Consider the following 26,261-nt stretch of genomic DNA (forward strand, 5'->3'; position numbering starts at 1 on the left):
AGTACATTACACTATTTGAGGGGGGCTGCATTATGCCCTATGAGGAGGCTACAGTATATTCTATGGAGGGCTGCATTATACCTTATGAGGGTGTTTCATTATATTTTGTAGGGGTGCTGCATTATACCCTATGAGAGGGGGCTGCATTATATTCTATGAGGGGACTACCCAACCCCTGCTACATAATGAAGATGTGTACTACCTTATATTATACCCTGCTGTTAGCGTATTTTACCATAAAATTGGTGGTCTTGTATTTATTTCTATGTAGCTACAGAGTGGGCCCCAAGAATGATTTTCTCTGGTGGGTCCAAGGTGATCCAGTCCGACGCTGAGCATGTATATGTATATACACCGACTATATTATGCACAAGGTGAAATGTGATAAATGTTTTTGCCCTTTTTTATACTACACACCTTTTTTCAATCCTTGGGAAACATTGTCCTTTTAAAATTTTATATCCATATGGATGCCAATTAAATGATATCCTCCTGGTGTTGTTAATACGTCTGCAAAGAATTGTAGATCTCCTTCATAATAAAGAGCGTCTGTAGGGTGACACAGTAAATGTGAATCAAATATTTATAGTGGTCTCTTGATTCATCTAATTTGGAACACAATGGATATTAACCCACATTCTAGCTTTACTTCTAAATGCTTTGTTAAAAAGAAAATACTATAAAATAGTTTACAAACTAAATTCTTTGTAAATTAGTCCTTCCTTTACAATCTGGTAAACAAAATTAACACAGTAAAGCAGACATGTTATAGTTGACAAGTAATGCAAATAGCCTTCAAACTTAAGTATAGACAAAGTAACAGATGGCGTAAAGTTTAGACAAAGTTACAGATGGTGTCCCTTAAAGAATGGAAACATTTAACCCTATCTCAAAATCCCTTGAACATGAATGGCGCAGTGAGAAGTGCATTCTTGCAAACCTCCGTACATGTAAGAGTTGATGATCTTGCCAGCTCACAAGCATAGCCAGCAAAATCATCAGCAGGTGTCAGCTATATGTCATAGCTGACACCATGCAGTTCCGCTCACAATTGTTTAACCCCTTTGATACTGCTTTAAATAGTGACAACGACAAATATTAGCATTTTAAAAGAAGATAGTTCCCTCTGTGACCCAATTGGTATCCCATGATTGTGATCGTGGCTTGCTGATGTTCTCCATTGTAGATGCAGTGAAGGATCTGCACACCTAAAGGAACTTGGAAATGTTTGAAATAGGATTTATTGTCAGTATTTCTTATCCATTGATTACACTACGGTAAGTACAGTATTACGTTAACATTTCGAGTGAAAACCCTTCATCAGACTTTAGAAATATACAAAATGCACACACATATAATTATATTAATATGGTGGTAATGAAACAATATTCAATATCATAATTTATTGCAAATCTCAAGATAAGGAGTCAAGTTGGCATGAAGAAAATCTATAATACATCTAGATAGGATGAAGGGCTTATCCACTCACAGTAAGCGCTCAGTCCATCAAGAATAAATTGCAATTGAGTAGATATAAAGGTAGATGTGCAAAGGCAAAATAGGTGAGGTTCAACCGCTAGAATATGAAATCCATGCTAAAACAAAGATCAGAGGAGTAGATACAATTTACAAAAAGAAACATTATTATTATTTATTTATATAGCACCATTGATTCCATGGTGCTGTGCATGAGAAGGGGTTACTTACAAATTACAGATATCACTTACAGTAAGCAAACTAACAATGACAGACTAATACAGAGGGGCGAGGACCGTGCTCTTGCGGGCTTACATTCTACAGGATGGTGGGAAACATCTGTACTATTAGGAAAACTCCCTAGATTGAATATAGAGTATTGACAAGATAAAGGAAAGGAAGGGAGGACTATATATATTTCTGATATCAGCTCACAGAAAATGGAATTTTTAACCTAAACAAGAAGGAAAATATGCCCAAAATATGGCTATATAGATATGTGCTTTAAACTTCACTTTTCAAGCAGACAAGACATGAGATGCACAAGAGAAAATTACTTGAAAAAAATACAGCTCTGGCAAAAATTAAGAGACTACTGCAAAATGTTCAGTTTGTCTGATTTTTCTCTTTATATGTATATTTTTGAGTAAAATGTAACTTGTTCTTTTATTCTATAAACTTCTGACAACATGTCTCCAAATTTCCAAGCAATGCATTTTATTTGCTATATAAACCTATAAATAAAGTACTAAGACAGACCTCAAAATATGAAAAAATATATCAAATTTTATTAAGACATACACTTAAAAGAGACCACCATTGATGGTGCACAAGACCAGTAATAAAAAACACCATAGACCTGAGGTATGTATCGTGTACAGTTTTTAAAGCCTCATATATAGTCTACACCTATCATGCCATAGTCAGTGGCGCCAATAAGGCCTACCCTAACAGTACCCGCCGATAGTGAAACCAAAAAAATGGCATAATATGACAAACAAAGTAATACCTCCCTTACCTCAGGTCTAATGGTGCCACGTCCCCTACGTGCGTTTCGGCTGCGTCCGCCTTCTTCCGGGGGAGTGGCAACATCAGATCACTGACCAATTAAATAGTAACCCCCACCCAATAAACATACATACACATCGCGTCCTGTGTCCGCCTACCATAGAACGGCGCATGCTCCGTACCGCCGTCACACAGCCCGAGTCCCCCGCGGCGTCATCAGGCAAGTACGCCCACACAAACGCCCACAGGCGATCATGTGCACGCCAAGCCCGATACAGACACCTGCGGACAACGCAAGGTCAGCGACGTGGAGCGCGCATGCCCACAGGAGCGGACACATAGGCGATCCCACCGCTTGCATGTAAAATCCATTAACCCTACTGTTGTGAATTCTGTGGCAGAGCGCCCTCCTGTGGTCACAAGTGGTACTTCGGCTGGTTCTCTCTGTGAGCTTCCGTTGGTGGAGGAAAGTGGTACTGCGGCTTCTGAGTTTCCTTCCTCAGGTGATGTGGTGAAGTCGTTAGGTGCTGCTCTATTTAACTCCACCTAGTGCTTTGATCCTGGCCTCCAGTCAATGTTCTAGTATTGAACCTGTTTCCTCCTGGATCGTTCCTGTGGCCTGCTGCTCTGCATAGCTAAGTTACTCTTTGCTATTTGTTTGCTGTTTTTTTGTGTCCAGCTTGTCAATTTGTTTTTTACTGCTTGCTGGAAGCTCTGGGACGCAGAGGGTGTACCTCCGTGCCGTTAGTTCGGTACGGAGGGTTTTTTGCCCCCTTTGCGTGGTTTTTGTAGGGTTTTGTGTTGACCGCAAAGTTACCTTTCCTATCCTCGCTCTGCTCAGAAAGTTGGGCCTCACTTTGCTAAATCTATTTCATCTCTACGTTTGTCTTTTCATCTTAACTCACAGTCATTATATGTGGGGGCTGCCTTATCCTTTGGGGTGTTTCTCTGAGGCAAGGTAGGCTTATTTTCTATGTTCAGGCTAGCTAGTTTCTCAGGCCGTGCCGAGTTGCATAGGGAGCGTTAGGCGCAATCCACGGCTGCCTTTAGTGTGGTTGGAGAGTATTAGGGATTGCGGTCAACAGAGTTCCCACGTCTCAGAGCTCGTTCTTGTTTTTTGGGTTATTGCCAGGTCACTGTATGTGCGCTGACCTCTATGTCCATTGTGGTACTGAATTACCTTTCATAACACCCTACTTGCTGGCTAAAGCCCGAAACTCCCATAGACCATAACGGAACGAAAGTACAGTATTCATAAGGAGCAACCCATACACAGTCACTCCATACAGATAGGTGAATATATACAGCACCAGATTATACCAATGCATCCAATAGTGAAAAAAGTGAGTATATGAACTACTAATTACAAACTTGTGTACCATACACACAAGAAAATCCACATACACCCTAACATCTACAGAATAAATCATATATAAATACATAAAATGCGTATACAGTAATCACTGAAGTACACAAATAAATACCGTGAACATCAATGTGCATACAATACATCAAAAATAGATATACATACATATCCATACTATACAATCTACATAAACATGATACAAAGTGCATATAATGAACATATCTTCCAATATTCGTCCAAATTGAATCCCTTTCACGGTGAGCCAGCATGGACATGAATATGAACATACATGAACGAGAAATGAAGTGCATATAGTGAGAGTATCTTCCCATATTCGTCCAGATTAAATCCCTTTCCAGGTGGGCCAGCAATAAACATACAAAACGGAGGCTGAAAAATAACATATACATATTAAAAACCTTATAAAGAAACAAAATCAAAATTAAAATCAGATGAACCACAACTCACATATTAAAAGGTAACCATACTAAAGAAAAGGCGCAAAGCTTAGTGTTTCATTTAAACCATCTGGTTTCAATGTCCGAAGTTCCCAAATCCAACGGGATTCTTTTTGGGCCAGGGCTCTGCTGACATTACCCCCCCGTGGATTCCAGGGAATACAATCTATCCCCTTTACCCTCAGACCTGAAGGATCACTATCGTGAAATTGTTTGAAGTGCCTGGGGACACTTTTCAATAGATCCAGGTTCTCTTCCTGTTTTCCAGCAAGAATGTCCCTTACATGCTCCCTAATCCGTATCTTCAGAGCCCTGGTAGTCAATCCTACGTAGATTTTACTACATGTACAATACGCATAGTACACCACAGCAGTGGTAGTACACGTTATTGTATGTGTGATGTTAAATTTCCGTCCATCTGAAGATGCGAATTCGGTTGCTGTGTCCACATTTGGGCACGCCACACATTTCCCGCATTTTTTACAACCCCATGGGGGCCTGGTTTGTCTTTGTGACCCAAATAATGGCCGTGCTTCCGGGACATACAAGCTCCTAACCAACGTATCCCTCAGGCTTTTAGATCTCCTCGCAGTGAGAGATGGTTTCTCCTGCAGGTACTGTTTAAGTACCGGATCCGCTAATAAAATGGGCCAGTGTTTGGCCACACACTCCCAGAGTTTTGTCCATTGCGAGTTATAGGTCATCACCAACCTTACCTGATTTGTAGCCGTTTTTTTCCTTGATGAGTAAAGAAGTTGATGGCGATCCGCATTTCTCGCACGATTGTATGCTCTTTTAATACTTCTCCGGCTATACCCCCTCTCCAGGAATCTCCCCCTCATTTCCAGTGCACGTTCTTCAAAGGCCTCCATAGTAGGACAGATTCTTCTTACCCGAAGAAATTGACCATATGGAACTGCATTGATTACATGAGAAGGGTGAGAGGAGCTGGCATGTAGAACAGAATTTACCGCAGTATCCTTACGGAAGGCATCGGTGACCAACAGGCCATTGGGGTCCCTCCTGACCAAAACATCAATGAACTCAATCTGCTCAAAACTGTGTCTGTATGTCAAATGAATATTGTACTTATTATTATTCAAAAACTGAAAAAAAAATTTAAGTTCAGATGATGTACCACGCCAGATCATAAAGATGTCATCGATGTAGCGGGTCCAAAAAATGACCCGCTCCATCGATGTACCCTGATCTGACGTGAATAGATCCCTCTCCCACAGCCCAGGAACACATTTGCATACGAGGGCGCACAAGCCGCCCCCATCGCAGTGCCCTGGAGCTGCAGGTAGAGGGATCCATTAAAAATAAAAAAATTGTGCGTCAAAAGAAATTGAAGCAGACACACTAAGAAGTTGATCTCCTCCCTTGAAAAGTTTGTCATGGTCAAAAAATGAGAGACCGCCCCCAAGCCATCGTGGTGCCTAATGTTCGTGTAAAGCGACTCCACATCGCAAGTCACTAAAAGCATGTCCTGCTCAATATGTACTGAATCTATCTTTTTCAAGAAGTCAGATGTATCACGAGTATATGAGGGTATGGCTTCCACCAATGGCTTGAGGAACATGTCTATATATCTCCCGATGCCCTCCGTAAGGCTACCAATCCCGGAGATGATGGGCCTCCCCGGAGGGTTTTTCTGATTTTTGTGCACCTTTGGCAATAAGTGCAAAGTCGGGATATGTGGGTCTTTCATTAATAAACTCTCCCTCACCTTCTCCGTTATAATGCCTCCCTCCTCTGCTTTCTCAAGGATTTTACGTAATTCCTCTTTATATGAGGCAAGAGGGTTGAACGTTAATTTTCTATAACAAATAGGATCTCTCAACATCCGATACGCCTCTGCCTCATATAAATTAGTAGGCCAAATTACAACATTCCCTCCCTTGTCCGCAGGCTTTACCAAAATATCCTTCTGTTTGCTCAGGGATTGTACCGCTCGATGTTCATTCTTAGTTAAATTGTCCCGCCAAACTATAGGTGGAATCCCTTCAAGTTCTTTTGTTACTAACTGGATAAATATGTCCACATTTGGACATAGGGACAAGGGAGGGAATTTCTTCGATTTGGGGCGGAGTGATGGAGGTACCTTACCCAAAGATGGTCTGATGTGCTCCTCTGCCAGCTCCTCCAAATCCCTCAATGCAGCTTGCTCCTCAGGTAGAGGGAATAACTTCTGAATCTCTTCACTATGGTGCCATTTTTTGAACAATAACGATCTCCCGAACACATGCAAATCCTTGATCACCGTAAAGGTGTCAAGCCGCGTGCTAGGCGAGAAAGTGAGACCCTTAGATAGTACAGACAATTCCTCCACACTCAATTCATGATCTGATAAGTTAATTACCTTTAAAGCATCATTCCTGGAGCCAGAGGTCTGCGGACGTTTAATAGACTCCACTTTTTGGTCTTTTTTCCTTTTATTATTCCTAAATCTAGTTTCCATTGAATATTGGGTTCCATCAGATCTCCCTCCAGATGATGCTAAAGATGACACTGAGGAGGTTCTCCTAATATGGCTCACAGACATTTTCCTCCTCCATCTATACACTGTGCCTTGTTGGAAATCTCCATTATCCCGTGACACCTTCTTAGCCTGTACTTTTCTAATCTGTGCTTCCCATTCATCTGAGTTCTTATCCATACTTTGATTAAACACCAACAAGGACTCTACAGATGTTAGTTTTTTCAAATTTCCATAAGACTCATCAATCTCAGTCTCCAAGACCGTTACAGATTTTTTGTTAACCCTTATCCGGCTGAATAGGTACAATTGTAACTATTCCGTTTTAAAATTGCAATAACTTTTTTTTGAAAAGACGTAGAGGGCTGAAATTTCGTGACATCTCTACATTTTTGGTCCAGAATATATTGGCCAAATTTCAATAAAATATCTCCACCCGCTTCCGAGATAAGGGGTCGAGATCTTTTTGCATCCATAACAAGCTGCATAGGTACAAATGTACCTCATATATTTTGAATGAAGATAATGCAAGGGAAAAAGCATAAATTTTTTTTTAATGATAATGCTATTTAACTATTATAAACAAGTAAAAAACTGTTCATTTACATTATAAAAGAAAATGTAAGAAACTTTTTTTTATTGATTTTCTTTGCAAGTAATGTATGTTGGCTTTGCTACAGAGTGTTCATCGCAAATGGGTTTCACACAAACCACACAAGACTTTCTAGTCTTGCGTTGTTTTCGCCTCAGGTCTCTGCAGACATAGCAACTACCAACAACAGGGGAGGGTCCACGACTACCATGAGGTATTTTGGGGCCAGCTGCTGGCTGCGATGCTACCACAATGCATCGTCCAAGCACCATTTCTACTGCACCTCGAAGAAAATGGTTTCTCATTATCATTTTGTTTGTACTACGATCTTCAATTGCAATCATACACAGCTGATTTGCGAGATCTTTCAGGAACTTTCTTCGTTGATCCTTTGCCCTGAAGCTTGGATTGTGTTCTCTGTAGATGATGTAGGATGCTAACCCACTGACATCAATCATATTGTAGAAAAATGCCAAAGTCCAACGTGATGTTCGTCGTTTCACAGTGTACTCTCCCAACATTTTATCCATAACATCAACGCCACCTTTTGTTATGTTGTAGTATTTTATTATCTCTGGCTTGGCTGCTAGTGTCTCTTCAACTTCTCCCGTCATGTGCATAGATGATAGAAGCACGACTGATTTGTTCTTCTTTGGTACATATGAACAGACTGTTGCATCATGATTGTAGGCAAAATTTGTCGAGTATACAGGCCTTTCTTTGGCAGGCTGCATGTTGTTAGGTAGGAACCTTTTGTTTTTTCTCACTGTACCAACTAGTGTCATGTTCCAGGAGTTCAATACCTTAGCTAGTTCCATGGTTGTAAAGAAGTTATCGGTGGTGACATTTCTTCCAGAGCCTTTATTTGAGCTCACTAGGTCCAATACTGTTCGTTCTCCAATGTTTACTTGTCGAGGACCATCAGTTGGTTTCCCAGTGTAGAGCTGACCTTGTAAAGGGTAGGCATTTGATGAGTCACAAGCCCAGAAAATCTTTATGCCATATTTAGCTGGTTTTGAAGGTATATACTGGGTAAATTTAGTATGACCTCTAAATGGAAATAATTGCTCGTCGACGGTGATACAATGATATGGCTTGTAGGCTCTCTCCAGATTACTGTTCAGCATTGTCCAGATGTCCCGTATTGGTGCAGCTTTATCTGTTTGCACACGTTCTGCACGTGTATTTTCGTTGTCAAACCTGATAAATCTGAGTATCATCTTGAAGCGGTCACGAGACATGGCTGCACGTATAAGAGGCAGAGCAGCAACATTCCACATTTCCTCCAGATTCTCTTTGTTGGCTCTGTGCACACCAGCAGCAATCAGTATGCCCAAAAATGCATGAAGTTCAGTTTCAGTAAATTGCTTGAATGTTTTTTGTGGTGGCCGTTTGGAAGAATCAGGAAAACGTTGTACCAGTTCGTTGTTGTAAGCATCACAAACTCTCTTGGCCTTTCGATTCGTTTCCCGTAATATGATGTCACACATCTCGGGAGTCATGATGGACTTGAATAGCTCTTTTGCTGTATATAGGTTGCTGATTGCTGCAGGGCCACCTCTTTGTCGTAGGACATTACGAGATTTTGTTTGTGCATTTGGCAGTGGATTACTGCACCATTGAGTTTCATCCTTAGCAGTCCAAATGTCGCCTGCACTTTGAGGCACAGAATCATCCTCAACACTTTCGTCTGATTCGTATTCATTTTCATGCTCTATGACCATTTCTTGTTCAATGTCTGAATCTTCTTCAGTAACATCCACTTGTGGTACATAGTTTTCATCATCAGATGGAACATATGGTTCATCCTCATGCTCAGAATCAGATTCTTCTAGCATTCGCATTATTTCGTCAGACGTAAATCTGTAAATATGAAAAAATGTAAAATAAATAATTTTCCGAAATACTACATTATTGGCTTTTCACAAAATTATACTAACCTGCAAACACGTTTTCTTGGATTATGGCGGAAACTAGATCCAGCATTACTATCACTCATGATGACTTGCTAGATGAATTTTGGCTTCGTATTTTGTGCTGAATATAAATAAAACATCGTAAAACAATATGTAGATACTAATTATTATCCATTTTTCGTATAAAAATTATACCTATAGTGATAAGTTTCATACAAAATATATGTAAGCCAAGTCCAGGCTGAAAGACAATTTGACTGTTCTGTCCCCACATAATGAGAATAAAGGTATAACTGGCTGTTAGATGCTGTGAGACTTTCCTACCTTCGTTTCCAAGAAATTGAAGACTTCACAAGCCTAGAAATGTGTGCTCACAGCAATGAGATGAACAGCAAAATGGCTAATGAGAGGAGGGAGGCAGGAAGACAAGTAGAAGCCACTCCCAGTTTGAATTAACTTAATTGACAGCAACATAAGTGACCAGTAACAACACTGAACAATAGATATCAGCATAACATTTGTAGCTGAATGAACTTTAGTTTCTGAAACCAAGTAAAGTCTTCCCACAGTGGAGGTATATGTGAAGGTACAATTGTACCTATGCAGCCTGTTAAGGTTGTAAAATTATGCAGCCTGACAAGGGTTAAGTTCAATTAATAATTCCATGAATTGGAAGGAAGCTGCAGTGCACACCTCCTCCCACTTGACAATAAAATTCTCATCATGCACTGGAAATGAGGGGAAAACCTGGATCCTCAGGCCTCTTGGAATCAGCTTCTTTTTCAAATAATTCTCAAGGAATGCCCTATTCCACCATAATTTAGTCCGTTTGTGAACCAGACGTTTCAATTGTGCTTGCAGATTTTTAACCTCTTCATTCGTATTGGTTACCACACTGGTATCCGCACCATCAAAAACCGAAGCAGCTTGTACCTGCCAGGCCGTGTCTCGATTTCTATAATCCATTGTTTGTCCTACAATACTCTGTGAAAATACACAGCAAGATACAATTAACCAATCACAGGCAAACAAAAACACAGGTGTTCACAAAATTAACCCCTGTGTCCGTTAGGAGATATTACCACCATAACGGTCCCGTACACACAATATATATATATAAACCTATAAATAAAGTACTAAGACAGACCTCAAAATATGAAAAAATATATCAAATTTTATTAAGACATACACTTAAAAGAGACCACCATTGATGGTGCACAAGACCAGTAATAAAAAACACCATAGACCTGAGGTATGTATCATGTACAGTTTTTAAAGCCTCATACATAGTCTACACCTATCATGCCATAGTCAGTGGCGCCAATAAGGCCTACCCTAACAGTACCTGCCGATAGTGAAACCAAAAAAATGGCATAATAAGACAAACAAAGTAATACCTCCCTTACCTCAGGTCTAATGGTGCCACGTCCCCTACGCGCGTTTCGGCTTCGTCTGCCTTCTTCCGGGGGAGTGGCGACATCAGATCACTGACCAATTAAATAGTAACCCCCACCCAATCAACATACATACACATCGCGTCCTGTGTCCGCCTACCATAGAACGGCGCATGCTCCGTACCGCCGTCACACAGCCCGAGTCCCCCGCGGCGTCATCAGGCAAGTACGCTCACACAAACGCCCACAGGCGATCATGTGCACGCCAAGCCCGATATAGACACCTGCGGACAACGCAAGGCCAGCGACGTGGAGCGCGCATGCGCACAGGAGCGGACACATAGGCGATCCCACCGCTTGCATGTAAAATCCATTAACCCTACTTGCTGGCTAAAGCCGAAACTCCCATAGACCACAATGGAACGAAAGTACAGTATTCATAAGGAGCAACCCATACACAGTCTCTCCATACAGATAGGTGAATATATACAGCACCAGATTATACCAATGCATCCAATAGTGAAAAAAGTGAGTATATGAACTACTAATTACAAACTTGTGTACCATACACACAAGAAAATCCACATACACCCTAACATCTACAGAATATCTATATATATAATTGTCTAAGGGTTTTTCCATCTGTCTGTCTGTCTGTCTGTCTGTCCTGGAAATCCCGGCTCTCTGATTGGTCGAGGCCGGCAGGCCTCGACCAATCAGAGACCGGCACAGCATCGACGTAGAAATCCCGCGTCTGTGATTGGTCGAGGCCGCCAGGCCTCGACCAATCAGCAACGGGCACAGCGACGATGATGTCATAATGGTTGCCATGGCGATGATGATGTCATAAAGGTTGCCTCGACCAATCAGCGACGGGCACAGTCTGCCGCGAATTCTGGAATCATCATTGTCCATATACTACGGGGACATGCATATTCTAGAATACCCGATGCGTTAGAATCGGGCCACAATCTAGTATCATATATAAATACATAAAATGTGTATACAGTAATCACTGAAGTACACAAATAAATACCGTGAACATCAATGTCCATACAATACAGCAAAAATAGATATACATACATATCCATACTATACAATCTACATAAACATGATACAAAGTGCATATAATGAACACATCTTCCAATATTCGTCCAAATTGAATCCCTTTCACGGTGAGCCAGCATGGACATGAATATGAACATACATGAAAGAGAAATGAAGTGCATATAGTGAGAGTATCTTCCCATATTCGTCCAGATTAAATCCCTTTCCAGGTGGGCCAGCAATAAACATACAAAACGGAGGCTGAAAAATACCATATACATATTAAAAACCTTATAAAGAAACAACATCAAAATTAAAATCAGATGAACCACAACTCACATATTAAAAGGTAACCATACTAAAGAAAAGGCGCAAAGCTTAGTGTTTCATTTAAACCATCTGGTTTTCAATGTCCGAAGTTCCCAAATCCAACGGGATTCTTTTTGGGCCAGGGCCCTGCTGACATTACCCCCCCCCCCCCCCCCCCGTGGATTCCAGGGAATACAATCTATCCCCTTTACCCTCAGACCTGAAGGATCACTATCGTGAAATTGTTTGAAGTGCCTGGGGACACTTTTCAATAGATCCAGGTTCTCTTCCTGTTTTCCAGCAAGAATGTCCCTTACATGCTCCCTAATCCGTATCTTCAGAGCCCTGGTAGTCAATCCTATGTAGATTTTACTACATGTACAATACACATAGTACACCACAGCAGTGGTAGTACACGTTATTGTATGTGTGATGTTAAATTTCCGTCCATCTGAAGATACGAATTGTATTTGCTATGTAAGTTGTTTTTTGGTTATGCACCAGTTCAGACTAGTTTGGTGTTCAGTCAGTTTACCATTACTTGCTATGTACTATTTGTTGCTGACTTGATGATGATGTTACTAGGGGGGCAAAGTCCCCCCAGCTCACTGGTGTGGCAAGGTATGTTTGTCCACAGAAAAGGTGAGTGTCACGGTTCTACCCCTCAGTGTGTCTGGGATGCAATTACTGACAGTTCAGCCATCCAATCTGGTAAAGGGGCCTGCTGAGCTGTCAGTGTGTTGATTGATAGCTCAACTATTCAATCTGTGACTAGGAGGTGTTGGCTGTCTCCAATTGTTCATTATCTCAGGTGATTGCCATGCTACTTAGCTGAGCTGTTTTTTTCCAGAACTACCAGACGTACATTCAGCTAGCAAGGTTAGTGCTCCATGTACCTTGAGTTCTGTATGTTTTATCTTTTATTGCCTGAACTTGGACCTCATTCTGACCATCTGTCTGTTTGCAGGTCACATAAATTATTTGATGAAGACCCCCATAACCCCCCACTGCCAAAAGTGGCTGTGACGTCAGCACCCTCTGATTTACAGTACATCTCTGGCAAACCTGTGATATCCCTCCCTGATACATTTTTGGGAGAGAAAGACCAGTTTTGGTTATTCAGGGAAAGCTATACTTTATTTTTTACCCTGTGCCCCAGTCGTCAGGGGAGGTGTTCCAGCCGGTGAGAATAATCATGTCCCTACTGCGAGGAGGTCATCAGACCTGACTTTTTGTTTGTTCCCACAAGCCCCAGAACGGTTTTCGGTTGATACCTTTTTTTGACAGATTAGGTCTGATATTTGATAAATCCGACAGAATACAGGTCGCTGAGTCTAAGATTCTGAACCTGGCACAGCGTGGTCACACAGCTAAGGACTACTGTACTGAGTTCCGGCGGTGGTCCACCAAAGTTCTGTGGAGCAATGTTGCTCTCAGGTGTTAGTTCCAAAAAGGCCCTTCCGAAAGCCTTAAGGAAACTCTGGACCTTCATGACGCCTCTTGCTCTTTGATGGAGGCCATGACTCAAGTCATACAAATGGACCGCAGAATCCTTGAGAGATGTGGTGAACAGCAGGCTACTCGTTATACTTCCCCAAAGCAGGTCCATTTACCTGAGGTTAGAGTTGCCAATCTTCGTGTTGTGGAGCAAATATGTAGACAAGATATCGGACTCTGTCTATACTCTGGTCTACCTGGACATTTTCTTAGGAATTGCCTAAGTAATCCTCAAGCTAAGAAACCTCCGGGAGAACTTCTTGAGTATGAGTGATGGCCGAGGAGGTCACCCAGACTCAAAGGTACTTTTTTATTCCTCTGATAAAGTACTGATAAATACAATGCTATCCTTTGAGAAACACTTGTTATCATGATGGTTTTCACTGACTGTGGGTCTGCTGCTAACTTTATTGGTTCGAGACTGGTTCTGAAGTTAGGGTTATGTACAGTTAGTTTAAAAAGACCCATTCAAGTCGTCACCCTTGACAAGACAGAGTTAACTCACAATTTAGTCAGGAGAGCAACTGTGGATTTCACTCTCCAAGTGGTAGCACTCCACTCTAAAACAATCTCCTGTGTTGTTTTTGATAATTTACCTGCTGGAGTGGTACTGGAGTTTCCATGATTGTTGATGTACAATCCTGTTATTGACTGGTGTCAGAAGGAGATTGTGAAATGTAGCCCCAATTGTTTTTCAAGAAATTTATTTAAAAAAAACTACAAATATGCTCTGCTAGTCTGAAGGTTCTTCAGGGGTACCTGAAGGACTTCAGAGACGTGGTCTCAGAACAAGAGGTGTAGATACTACCTCCCCATTGTCTCTATGATTGCACTATTGATCTTATTCCCAGGATCAAATTGCCTAAGACTTGCCTTTACAATTTATCAGGGCCTGAATGGACTGCTATGAAAGAATATGTTAACAAAAGTTTGCGTAAGGGTCATATCCATGCTTCCTCCTCCACTATAGCTGCTGTTTTTTCTTTGTTAAAAAGAAAGATGGGGGTCTCCGTCCTTGCATTGATTTCCGAGAACTGAACAATATCACTGCTAAAAGTTCTCACTTCCACTCATCCCTGACCTATATAATCAGCTTCTATGGGGCCACAGTGTTTTATAAACTTGATTTTAGAGGGGCTTACAATTTCATATGGATCTGGAAGGATGATGAGTAGAAAACAGTATTTTGAATATCTCAGGGTCTTTTTGAAAACATTGTCATGCCTTTTGAATTGTCTAATGCACCTGTTGTGTTTAAAAGTGTTATAAATTATATTTTCTCTGATTGCATTGGAAGATATGTTTTGATTTACATCAATGATATTCTACTTTTCTCTCCAGATTGTGACACTCATCAGAAATATGTTTGTGTTATGTTACAGAGATTGAGGGAAAATTCTTTGCTAAATTAGAGAAATGTGTATTTTCTGTTCAGGAAATCTCTTTCTTGTGGTTTATCTTGTCAGCAGAAGGGTTTAAGGTAGACCCTGGGAAAGTGCAGGCCATAATAGATTGGGTTGAAACTCGTGATCTTAAGGCTTTGCAGCGTTTTCTGGGATTCAACAACTATTATAGGAAATTTGTCAAGGGTTTTTTGCAGATTGCTAAACCACTTACTGACTTTTCATGTAAGGGGGAAAACCTCAAGGTTTGGTCGCCGGGTGCTATCTGGGATCGCAAGTGATTAAAAGAGTGTTGTATGTCTGCACTCATTATGATCCAACCTGATCTGAAAGAACCATTCATTGTGGAGTTGGATGCTTCGGAGATCAGAGGGAGAGCAGTCTAATCACAGTGGCCCAAAACTCTGATTAACCTGCATCTGTGTGCTTTTTTTTCTAAAATTTCACCAGCAAAGAGAAATTAGGATGTTGGAATCGCAAGTTATTTGCTGTAAAATTGACCTTTGAGGAATGGAGGCATTTTTTGGAAGATGGCAGTTCATCTAGTTAAAGTGGTCCCTAGTGATGAGCAAGTATACTCGTTGCTTGGGTTTTCCTGAGCGTGCTCGAGTGATCTCCGAGTATTTGTAAGTGCTCGGAGATTTAGTTTTCCTTTCCTCAGCTGCATGATTTGTGACTGCTAGATGGGCTGAATACATATCAGGATTTCCTATCAACAAGGCAACCCCCACATGTACTCAGGCTGGCTAGCAGCCATAAATCATGCAGCTGCATCAACAAAAATGAAATCTCCGAGCACTGACAAATACTCGGAGACCACCCAAGAGTGCTCGGGAACACCTGAGCAATGAGTACTCTTGCTCATCACTAGTGGTCACTAATCACAAGAATTTAGCTTACATTGATTCATCTAAAAGATTAGGTTAGGGTTGGCGGATGGCACTAAATAAAATAAATAATAAAGTGCAATCGCAACCCGGGGTCCACCATGCTGAGATGATAAACTGCTGCTAGTGAGCAATGAAGGAACAGACTGCAAGCGATTGCCTGGACGTGCTATGTTAACACCACACAGTGTGACCGGAACACTAAGCACCAAACTCTAAAAAATTCCACAGAGAGGTACTGAACAAATGTATACTGAGTAGTGTTGAGCATTCCGATACCGCAAGTATCGGGTATCGGCCGATACTTGCGGTATCGGAATTCCGATACCGAGATCCGATACTTTTGTGGTATCGGGTATCGGTATCGGATCCATAGGGATGTGTAAAAAAAAGAATTAAAATAAAAAATATTGAATTATATTCACCTCTCCGGCGGCCCCTGGACATCACGCTGGTAACCGGCAGACTTCTTTGTATAAAATGAGCGCGTTTAGGGCCTGCGAATGACGTCGCGGCTTCTGATTGGTCGCGTGCCGCTCATGTGACCGCCACGCGACCAATCAGAAGCCACGACGTCATTCGCAGGTCCTAAATTCCTAGAATTAGGAGTTTAGTGAATGAGAATGACGTCGCGGCTTCTGATTGGTCGCGTGGCGGTCACATGAGCGGCCAATCAGAAGCCGCGACGTCATTTGCAGGCCCTAAGCGCGCTCATTTTAAACAAAGAAGCCTGCCGGTTACCAGCGTGATGTCCAGGGGCCGCCGGAGAGGTGAATATATCAATATTTTTTATTTTAATTCTTTATTTTACACATTAATATGGATCCCAGGGCCTGAAGGAGAGTTTCCTCTCCTTCAGACCCTGGGAACCATCAGGATACCTTCCGATACTTGGTGTCCCATTGACTTGTATTGGTATCGGATATCGGTATCGGCGATATCCGATATTTTTCGGGTATCGGCCGATACTATCCGATACCGATACTTTCAAGTATCGGACTGTATCGCTCAACACTAATACTGAGTGCTTTCCCCTGTTAAATGTCAAATGGAAAACACAAGGAAAACGCTTGCTCTGAAACTGAGCTGTCAATTGCATATAGAAACGAAACAGATGCTATATATATATATATATATACAGTGGGGCAAAAAAGTATTTAGTCAGTCAGCAATAGTGCAAGTTCCACCACTTAAAAAGATGAGAGGCATCTGTAATTTACATCATAGGTAGACCTCAACTATGGGAGACAAACTGAGAAAAAAAAAATCCAGAAAATCACATTGTCTGTTTTTTTATCATTTTTTTTGCATATTATGGTGGAAAATAAGTATTTGGTCAGAAACAAACAATCAAGATTTCTGGCTCTCACAGACCTGTAACTTCTTCTTTAAGAGTCTCCTCTTTCCTCCACTCATTACCTGTAGTAATGGCACCTGTTTAAACTTATCAGTATAAAAGGACACCTGTGCACACCCTCAAACAGTCTGACTCCAAACTCCACTATGGTGAAGACCAAAGAGCTGTCAAAGGACACCAGAAACAAAATTGTAGCCCTGCACCAGGCTGGGAAGACTGAATCTGCAATAGCCAACCAGCTTGGAGTGAAGAAATCAACAGTGGGAGCAATAATTAGAAAATGGAAGACATACAAGACCACTGATAATCTCCCTCGATCTGGGGCTCCATGCAAAATCTCACCCCGTGGGGTCAGAATGATCACAAGAACGGTGAGCAAAAATCCCAGAACCACGCAGGGGACCTAGTGAATGATCTGCAGAGAGCTGGGACCAATGTAACAAGGCCTACCATAAGTAACACACTACGCCACCATGGACTCTGATCCTGCAGTGCCAGACGTGTCCCACTGCTTAAGCCAGTACATATCCGGGCCCGTCTGAAGTTTGCTAGAGAGCATTTGGATGATCCAGAGGAGATTTGGGAGAATGTCCTATGGTCTGATGAAACCAAACTGGAACTGTTTGGTAGAAACACAACTTGTCGTGTTTGGAGGAAAAAGAATACTGAGTTGCATCCATCAAACACCATACCTACTGTAAAGCATGGTGGTGGAAACATCATGCTTTGGGGCTGTTTCTCTGCAAAGGGGCCAGGACGACTGATCCGGGTACATGAAAGAATGAATGGGGCCATGTATCGTGAGATTTTGAGTGCAAACCTCCTTCCATCAGCAAGGGCATTGAAGATGAAACGTGGCTGGGTCTTTCAACATGACAATGATCCAAAGCACACCGCCAGGGCAACGAAGGAGTGGCTTCGTAAGAAGCATTTCAAGGTCCTGGAGTGGCCTAGCCAGTCTCCAGATCTCAACCCTATAGAAAACCTTTGGAGGGAGTTGAAAGTCTGTGTTGCCAAGCGAAAAGCCAAAAACATCACTGCTCTAGAGGAGATCTGCATGGAAGAATGGGCCAACATACCAACAACAGTGTGTGGCAACCTTGTGAAGACTTACAGAAAATGTTTGACCTCTGTCATTGCCAACAAAGGATATATTACAAAGTATTGAGATGAAATTTTGTTTCTGACCAAATACTTATTTTCCACCATAATATGCAAATAAAATGTTAAAAAAACAGACAATGTGATTTTCTGGATTTTTTTTTCTCAGTTTGTCTCCCATAGTTGAGGTCTACCTATGATGTAAATTACAGTCGCCTCTCATCTTTTTAAGTGGTGGAACTTGCACTATTGCTGACTGACTAAATACTTTTTTACCCCACTGTATATATATATATATATATGTATATATATATATATATATATATATATATATATATATATATATACACTGCTCAAAAAGATAAAGAGAACACTTAAACAACAGAATATAACTCCAAGAAAATCAAACTTCTGTGAAACCAAACTGTCCACCTAGGAAGCAACACTGTTTAACAATCAATTTCACATGCTGTTGTGCAAATGGAGTAGACAACAGATGGAAATTATTGGCAATTATCAAGACACACTCAATAAAGGAGTGGTTCTGCAGGTGGGGACCACAGACCACATCTCAGTACCAATGCTTTCTGGCTGATGTTTTGGTCACTTTTGAATGTTGGTTGTACTTTCACACTCGTGGTAGTAAGAGACGGACTCTACAACCCACACAAATGGCTCAGGTAGTACAGCTCATCCAGGATGGCACATGAATGTGAGCTGTGGCAAGAAGGTTTGCTGAGTCTGTCAGCATAGTGTACAGAGGCTGGAGGCGCTACCAGGAGACAGGCCAGTACACCAGGAGACGTGGAGGGGGATGTAGGAGGGCGATGTAGGAGGGCAGCAACCCAACAGTCGAACCACTACCTCAGCCTTTGTGCAAGGAGGAACAGGAGGAACACTGACAGAGCCCTGCAAAATTACCTCCAGCAGGCCACAAATGTGCATGTGTCTCTGCACAAATGGTTGGAGACCGACTCCGTGAGGATGGTCTGAGTGCCCGACGTCAACAGATGGGGGTTGTGCTCACAGCCCAACACCGTGCAGGACGCTTGGCATTTGCCACAGAACACCGGGATTGGCAAATTCACCATTGGCGCCCTGTGCTTTTCACAGATGAAAGCAGGTTCACATTGAACAGACGTAGCAGCTGCAACAGAGTCTGGAGATGCCGTGGAGAGCGATCTTCTGCCTGCAACATCTTTCAGCATGACCGGTTTGGCAGTAGGTCAGTAATGGTATGGGGTGGCATTTCTTTGGAGGGCCGCACAGCCCTCCATGTGCTCACCAGAGGTAGCCTGACTGCCATTAGGTACCGAGATGAGATCGTCAGACCCATTGTGAGACCATATGCTGGTGTGGTTGGCCCTGGGTTCCTCCTAATGCAGGACAATGCCAGACTTCATGTGGTTAGAGTGTGTCAACAGTTCCTGCAAGATGAAGGCATTGAAGCTAAGGACTGGCATGCCCGTTCCCCAGAACTGAATTCGATTGAACACATCTGGGACATCATGGCTCTCACCATCCACCTACCTCACGCTGCACCACAGACTGTCCAGGAGTTGGCAGATGCCTTAAGGTACCGTCACACTAAGCGACGCTGCAGCGATATCGACAACGATGTCGATCGCTGCAGCGTCGCTGTTTGGTCGCTGGAGAGCTGTCACACAGACAGCTCTCCAGCGACCAACGATCCCGAAGTCCCTGGTAACCAGGGTAAACATCGGGTTACTAAGCGCAGGGCCGCGCTTAGTAACCCGATGTTTACCCTGGTTACCGTTGTAAATGTAAAAAAAAACCACTACATACTTACATTCCCGGTGTCTGTCCCCTCACCTTCAGCTTCCCGCACTGACTGAGTGCCAGCCGTAAAGTACAGTGGTTACGTCACCGCTGTGCTGTACTTTACGGCCGGCCGGCGCTCACCAGTCAGTGCGGGAAGCTGACGGCGGGGGACAGACACCGGGAATGTAAGTATGTAGTGTTTTTTTTTTACATTTACAACGGTAACCAGGGTAAACATCGGGTTACTAAGCGCGACCCTGCGCTTAGTAACCCGATGTTTACCCTGGTTACCAGTGAAGACATCGCTGGATCGGCGTTACACACGCCGATTCAGCGATGTCAGCGGGAGATCCAGCGACAAAATAAAGTGCTGGACTTTCCCCAGCGACCAACGATCTCCCAGCAGGGGCCTGATCGTTGGTCGCTGTCACACATAACGATTTCGTTAACGATATTGTTGCTACGTCACAAAAAGCAACGATATCGTTATGTGTGATGGTACCCTTAGTTTAGGTCTGGGAGGAGATCCCTCAGGAGACTATCCGCCGTCTCATCAGGAGCATGCCCAGGCATTGTAGGGAGGTCGTACAGGCACATGGAGGCAACACACACACAACTGAACATCATTTTCTTGTCTTGAGGCATTTTCACTGAAGTTGGATCAGCCTGTAATTTGATTTTCCACTTTGATTTTGAGTATCATTCCACATCCAGACCTCCATAGGATATTCATTTTGATTTACATTGATAATTTTTATGTTTTATTGTTCTCAACACATTCCACTATGTAAACTACTGAATAAAGATTTGCAACTGAAATATTTCATTCAATGATATCTAGGATGTGGTATTTTAGTGTTCCCTCTATTTTTTTGAGCAGTGTATTGTATGTTATATTTCCATCAGATTAAATATGTTATAATTATATAAATTAAAATTGTGAGCATTTCACATTTTTTTTGCCATTCTCAGCTATATTTCTTTTGAAAAAAGAAATCCAAAAGGAAATAGGTTAACATTTTGCTTTGAATTTATGTTAACCCCTTCATGACCCAGCCTATTTTGACCTTAAAGACCTTGCCGTTTTTTGCAATTCTGACCAGTGTCCCTTTATGAGGTAATAACTCAGGAACGCTTCAACGGATCCTAGCGGTTCTGAGATTGTTTTTTCGTGACATATTGGGCTTCATGTTAGTGGTAAATTTAGGTCAATAAATTCTGCGTTTATTTGTGATAAAAACGGAAATTTGGCGAAAATTTTGAAAATTTCGCAATTTTCACATTTTGAATTTTTATTCTGTTAAACCAGAGAGATATGTGACACAAAATAGTTAATAAATAACATTTCCCACATGTTTACTTTACATCAGCACAATTTTGGAAACAAAATTTTTTTTTTGTTAGGAAGTTATAAGGGTTAAAATTTGACCAGCGATTTGTCATTTTTACAACGAAATTTACAAAACCATTTTTTTTAGGGACCACCTCACATTTGAAGTCAGTTTGAGGGGTCTATATGGCTGAAAATACCCAAAAGTGACACCATTCTAAAAACTGCACCCCTCAAGGTACTCAAAACCACATTCAAGAAGTTTATTAACCCTTCAGGTGCTTCACAGCAGCAGAAGCAACATGGAAGGAAAAAATGAACATTTAACTTTTTAGTCACAAAAATTATCTTTTAGCAACAATTTTTTTATTTTCCCAATGGTAAAAGGAGAAACTGAACCACGAAAGTTGTTGTCCAATTTGTCCTGAGTACGCTGATACCTCATATAAGGGGGTAAACCACTGTTTGGGCGCACGGCAGGGCTTGGAAGGGAAGGAGCGCCATTTGACTTTTTGAATCAAAAATTGGCTCCACTCTTTAGCGGACACCATGTCACGTTTGGAGAGCCCCCGTGTGCCTAAAAATTGGAGCTCCCCCACAAGTGACCCCATTTTGGAAACTAGACGCCCCAAGGAACTTATCTAGATGCATAGTGAGCACTTTGAACCCCCAGGTGCTTCACAAATTAATCTGTAAAAATGAAAAAGTACTTTTTTTTCACAAAAAAATTCTTTTAGCCTCAATTTTTTCATTTTCACATGGGCAACAGGATAAAATGGATCCTAAAATGTGTTGGGCAATTTCTCCTGAGTACACCAATACCTCACATGTGGGGGTAAACCACTGTTTGGGCACATGGTAAGGCTCGGAAGGGAAGGAGCGCCATTTGACTTTTTGAATGAAAAATTATTTCCATCGTTAGCGGACACCATGTCGCGTTTGGAGAGCTCCTGTGTGCCTAAACATTGGCGCTCCCCCACAAGTGACCCCATTTTGGAAACTAGACCCCCCAAGGAACTTATTTAGATGCCTAGTGAGCACTTTAAACCCTCAGGTGCTTCACAAATTGATCTGTAAAAATGAAAAAGTACTTTTTTTTCACAAAAAAATTCTTTTCGCCTCAATTTTTTCATTTTCACATGGGCAGTAGGGTAAAATGGATCATAAAATTTGTTGGGCAATTTCTCCCGAGTACGTCGATACCTCATATGTGGGGGTAAACCACTGTTTGGGCACTCGGCAGGGCTCGGAAGGGAAGGCGCGCCATTTGACTTTTTGAATGGAAAATTAGCTCCAATTGTTAGCGGACACCATGTCGCGTTTGGAGAGCCCCTGTGTGCCTAAACATTGGAGCTCCCCCACAAGTGACCCCATTTTGGAAACTAGACCCCCCAAGGAACTTATCTAGATGCATATTGAGCACTTTAAACCCCCAGGTGCTTCACAGAAGTTTATAACGCAGAGCCATGAAAATAAAAAATAATTTTTCTTTCCTCAAAAATGATTTTTTAGCCTGGAATTTCCTATTTTGCCAAGGATAATAGGAGAAATTGGACCCCAAATATTGTTGTCCTGTTTGTCCTGAGTACGCAGATACCCAATATGTGGGGGTAAACCACTGTTTGGGCGCACGGCAGGGCTCGGAAGGGATGGCACGCCATTTGGCTTTTCAAATGGAAAATTAGCTCCAATCATTAGCGGAAACCATGTCACGTTTGGAGAGCCCCTGTGTGCCTAAACATTGGAGATCCCCCAGAAATGACACCATTTTGGAAACTAGACCCCCAAAGGAACTAATCTAGATGTGTGGTGAGGACTTTGAACCCCCAAGTGCTTCACAGAAGTTTATAACGCAGAGCCATGAAAAAAAAAAATATATATTTTCTCAAAAATGATCTTTTAGCCTGCAATTTTTTATTTTCCCAAGGGTAACAGGAGAAATTTGACCCCAAAAGTTGTTGTCCAGTTTCTCCTGAGTACGCTGATACCCCATATGTGGGGGTAAATCACTGTTTGGGCACATGCCGGGGCTCGGAAGTGAAGTAGTGACGTTTTGAAATGCAGACTTTGATGGAATGCTCTGTGGGCGTCACGTTGCGTTTGCAGAGCCCCTGATGTGGCTTAACAGTAGAAACCCCCCAAAAGTGACCCCATTTTGGAAACTAGACCCCCAAAGGAACTTATCTAGATGTGTGGTGAGCACTTTGAACCCCCAAGTGCTTCATAGAAGTTTATAATGCAGAGCCGTGAAAATAATAAATACGTTTTCTTTCCTCAAAAATAATTATTTAGCCCAGAATTTTTTATTTTCCCAAGGGTTACAGAAGAAACTGGACCCCAAAAGTTGTTGTCCAGTTTCTCCTGAGTACGCTGATACCCCATATGTGGGGGTAAACCACTGTTTGGGCACAAGCCGAGGCTCGGAAGTGAAGTAGTGACGTTTTGAAATGCAGACTTTGATGGAATGCTCTGTGGGCGTCACGTTGCGTTTGCAGAGCCCCTGATGTGGCTTACCAGTAGAAACCCCCCACAAGTGACCGCATTTTGGAAACTAGACCCCGAAAGGAACTTATCTAGATGTGTGGTGAGCACTTTGAACCCCCAAGCGCTTCATAGAAGTTTATAATGCAGAGCCGTGAAAATAATAAATACGTTTTCTTTCCTCAAAAATAATTATTTAGCCCAGAATTTTTTATTTTCCCAAGGGTTACAGGAGAAATTGGACCCCAAAAGTTGTTGTCCAGTTTCTCCTGAGTACGCTGATGCCCCATGAGTGGGGGTAAACCACTGTTTGGGCACACGTCGGGGCTCAGAAGGGAAGTAGTGACTTTTGAAATGCAGACTTTGATGGAATGGTCTGCGGGTGTCACGTTGCGTTTGCAGAGCCCCTGGTGTGCCTAAACAGTAGAAACCCCCACAAGTGACCCCATTTTAGAAATTAGACCCCCCAAGGAACTTATCTAGATATGTGGTGAGCACTTTGAACCCCCAAGTGCTTCACAGACGTTTACAACGCAGAGCCGTGAAAATAAAAAATCATTTTTCTTTCCTCAAAAATTATGTTTTAGCAAGCATTTTTTTTGATTCACAAGGGTAACAGGAGAAATTGGACCCCAGTAATTGTTGCGCAGTTTGTCCTGAGTATGCTGGTACCCCATATGTGGGGGTAAACCACTGTTTGGGCACACGTCAGGGCTCGGAAGTGAGGGAGCACCATTTGACTTTTTGAATACGAGATTGGCTGGAATCAATGGTGGCGCCATGTTGCGTTTGGAGACCCCTGATGTGCCTAAACAGTGGTAACCCCTCAATTCTACCTCCAACACTAACCCCAACACACCCCTAACCCTAATCCCAACTGTAGCCATAACCCTAAACACAACCCTAACCGCAACACACCCCTAACCACAACCCTAACCCCAACACACCCCTAACCATAACCACAACCCTAATTCCAACCCTAACCCTAAGGCTATGTGCCCACGTTGCGGATTCGTGTGAGATATTTTCGCACCATTTTTGAAAAATCCGCGGGTAAAAGGCACTGCGTTTTACCTGCGGATTTTCCGAGGATTTCCAGTGTTTTTTGTGCGGATTTCACCTGCGGATTCCTATTGAGGAACAGGTGTAAAACGCTGCGGAATCCGCACAAAGAATTGACATGCTGCGGAAAATACAACGCAGCGTTTCCGCGTGGTATTTTCTGCACCATGGGCACAGCGGATTTGGTTTCCATATGTTTACATGGTACTGTAAACCTGATGGAACACTGCTGCGAATCCGCAGCCAAATCCGCACCGTGTGCACATAGCCTAATTCTAAAGGTATGTGCACACGCTGCGGAAAACGCTGCGGATCCGCAGCAGTTTCCCATGAGTTTACAGTTCAATGTAAACCTACGGGAAACAAAAATCGCTGTGCCCATGCTGCGGAAAAACTGCACGGAAACGCAGCGGTTTACATTCCGCAGCATGTCACTTCTTTGTGCGGATTCCGCAGCGGTTTTACAACTGCTCAAATAGAAAATCGCAGTTGTAAAACCGCAGTGAAATGCGCAGAAAAACCGCGGTAAATCCGCCATAAATCCGCAGCGGTTTAGCACTGCGGATTTATCAAATCCGCAGCGGAAAAATCCGCAGAGGACCAGAATACGTGTGCACATACCGAAACCCTAACCCTAACCCTAACCCTACCCCTACCCCTAGCTCTAACCCTAACCCTACCCCTAGCCCTAACCCTAACCCTAGCCCTAACCCTACCCCTAACCCTAACCCTAACCCTACCCCTAACCCTACCCCTAACCCTACCCCTACCCCTAACCCTAACCCTATTCTAACATTAGTGGAAAAAAAAAAATTTCTTTATTTTTTTATTGTCCCTACCTATGGGGGTGACAAAGGGGGGGGGGGGTCATTTATTATTTTTTTTATTTTGATCACTGAGATAGATTATATCTCAGTGATCAAAATGCACTTTGGAACGAATCTGCCGGCCGGCAGATTCGGCGGGCGCACTGCGCATGCACCCGCCATTTTGGAAGATGGCGGCGCCCAGGGAGAAGACGGACGGGACCCCGGCTGGATCGGTAAGTATGATGGGGTGGGGGGGGACCACGGGGGGGGGGGATCGGAGCACGGGGGGGGGAATCGGAGTGCGGGAGGGGTGGAACGGAGCACGGGGGGCGTGGAACGGAGGACGGGGGGGCTGGAATGGAGCACGGGGGGGTGGAACGGAGCACCGGGGGGGGGTGGATCGGAGTGCAGGGGGGGTGATTGGAGCACGGGGGGGTGGTTGGAGCACGGGGGGAGCGGACAAGAGCACGGGGGGGAGCGGAGCACTGGACGGAGGGGAGCCGGAGC

This window comes from Ranitomeya imitator, chromosome 1 (genome assembly GCF_032444005.1).
Source record: "Ranitomeya imitator isolate aRanImi1 chromosome 1, aRanImi1.pri, whole genome shotgun sequence".
Classification (NCBI taxonomy): domain Eukaryota; kingdom Metazoa; phylum Chordata; class Amphibia; order Anura; family Dendrobatidae; genus Ranitomeya; species Ranitomeya imitator.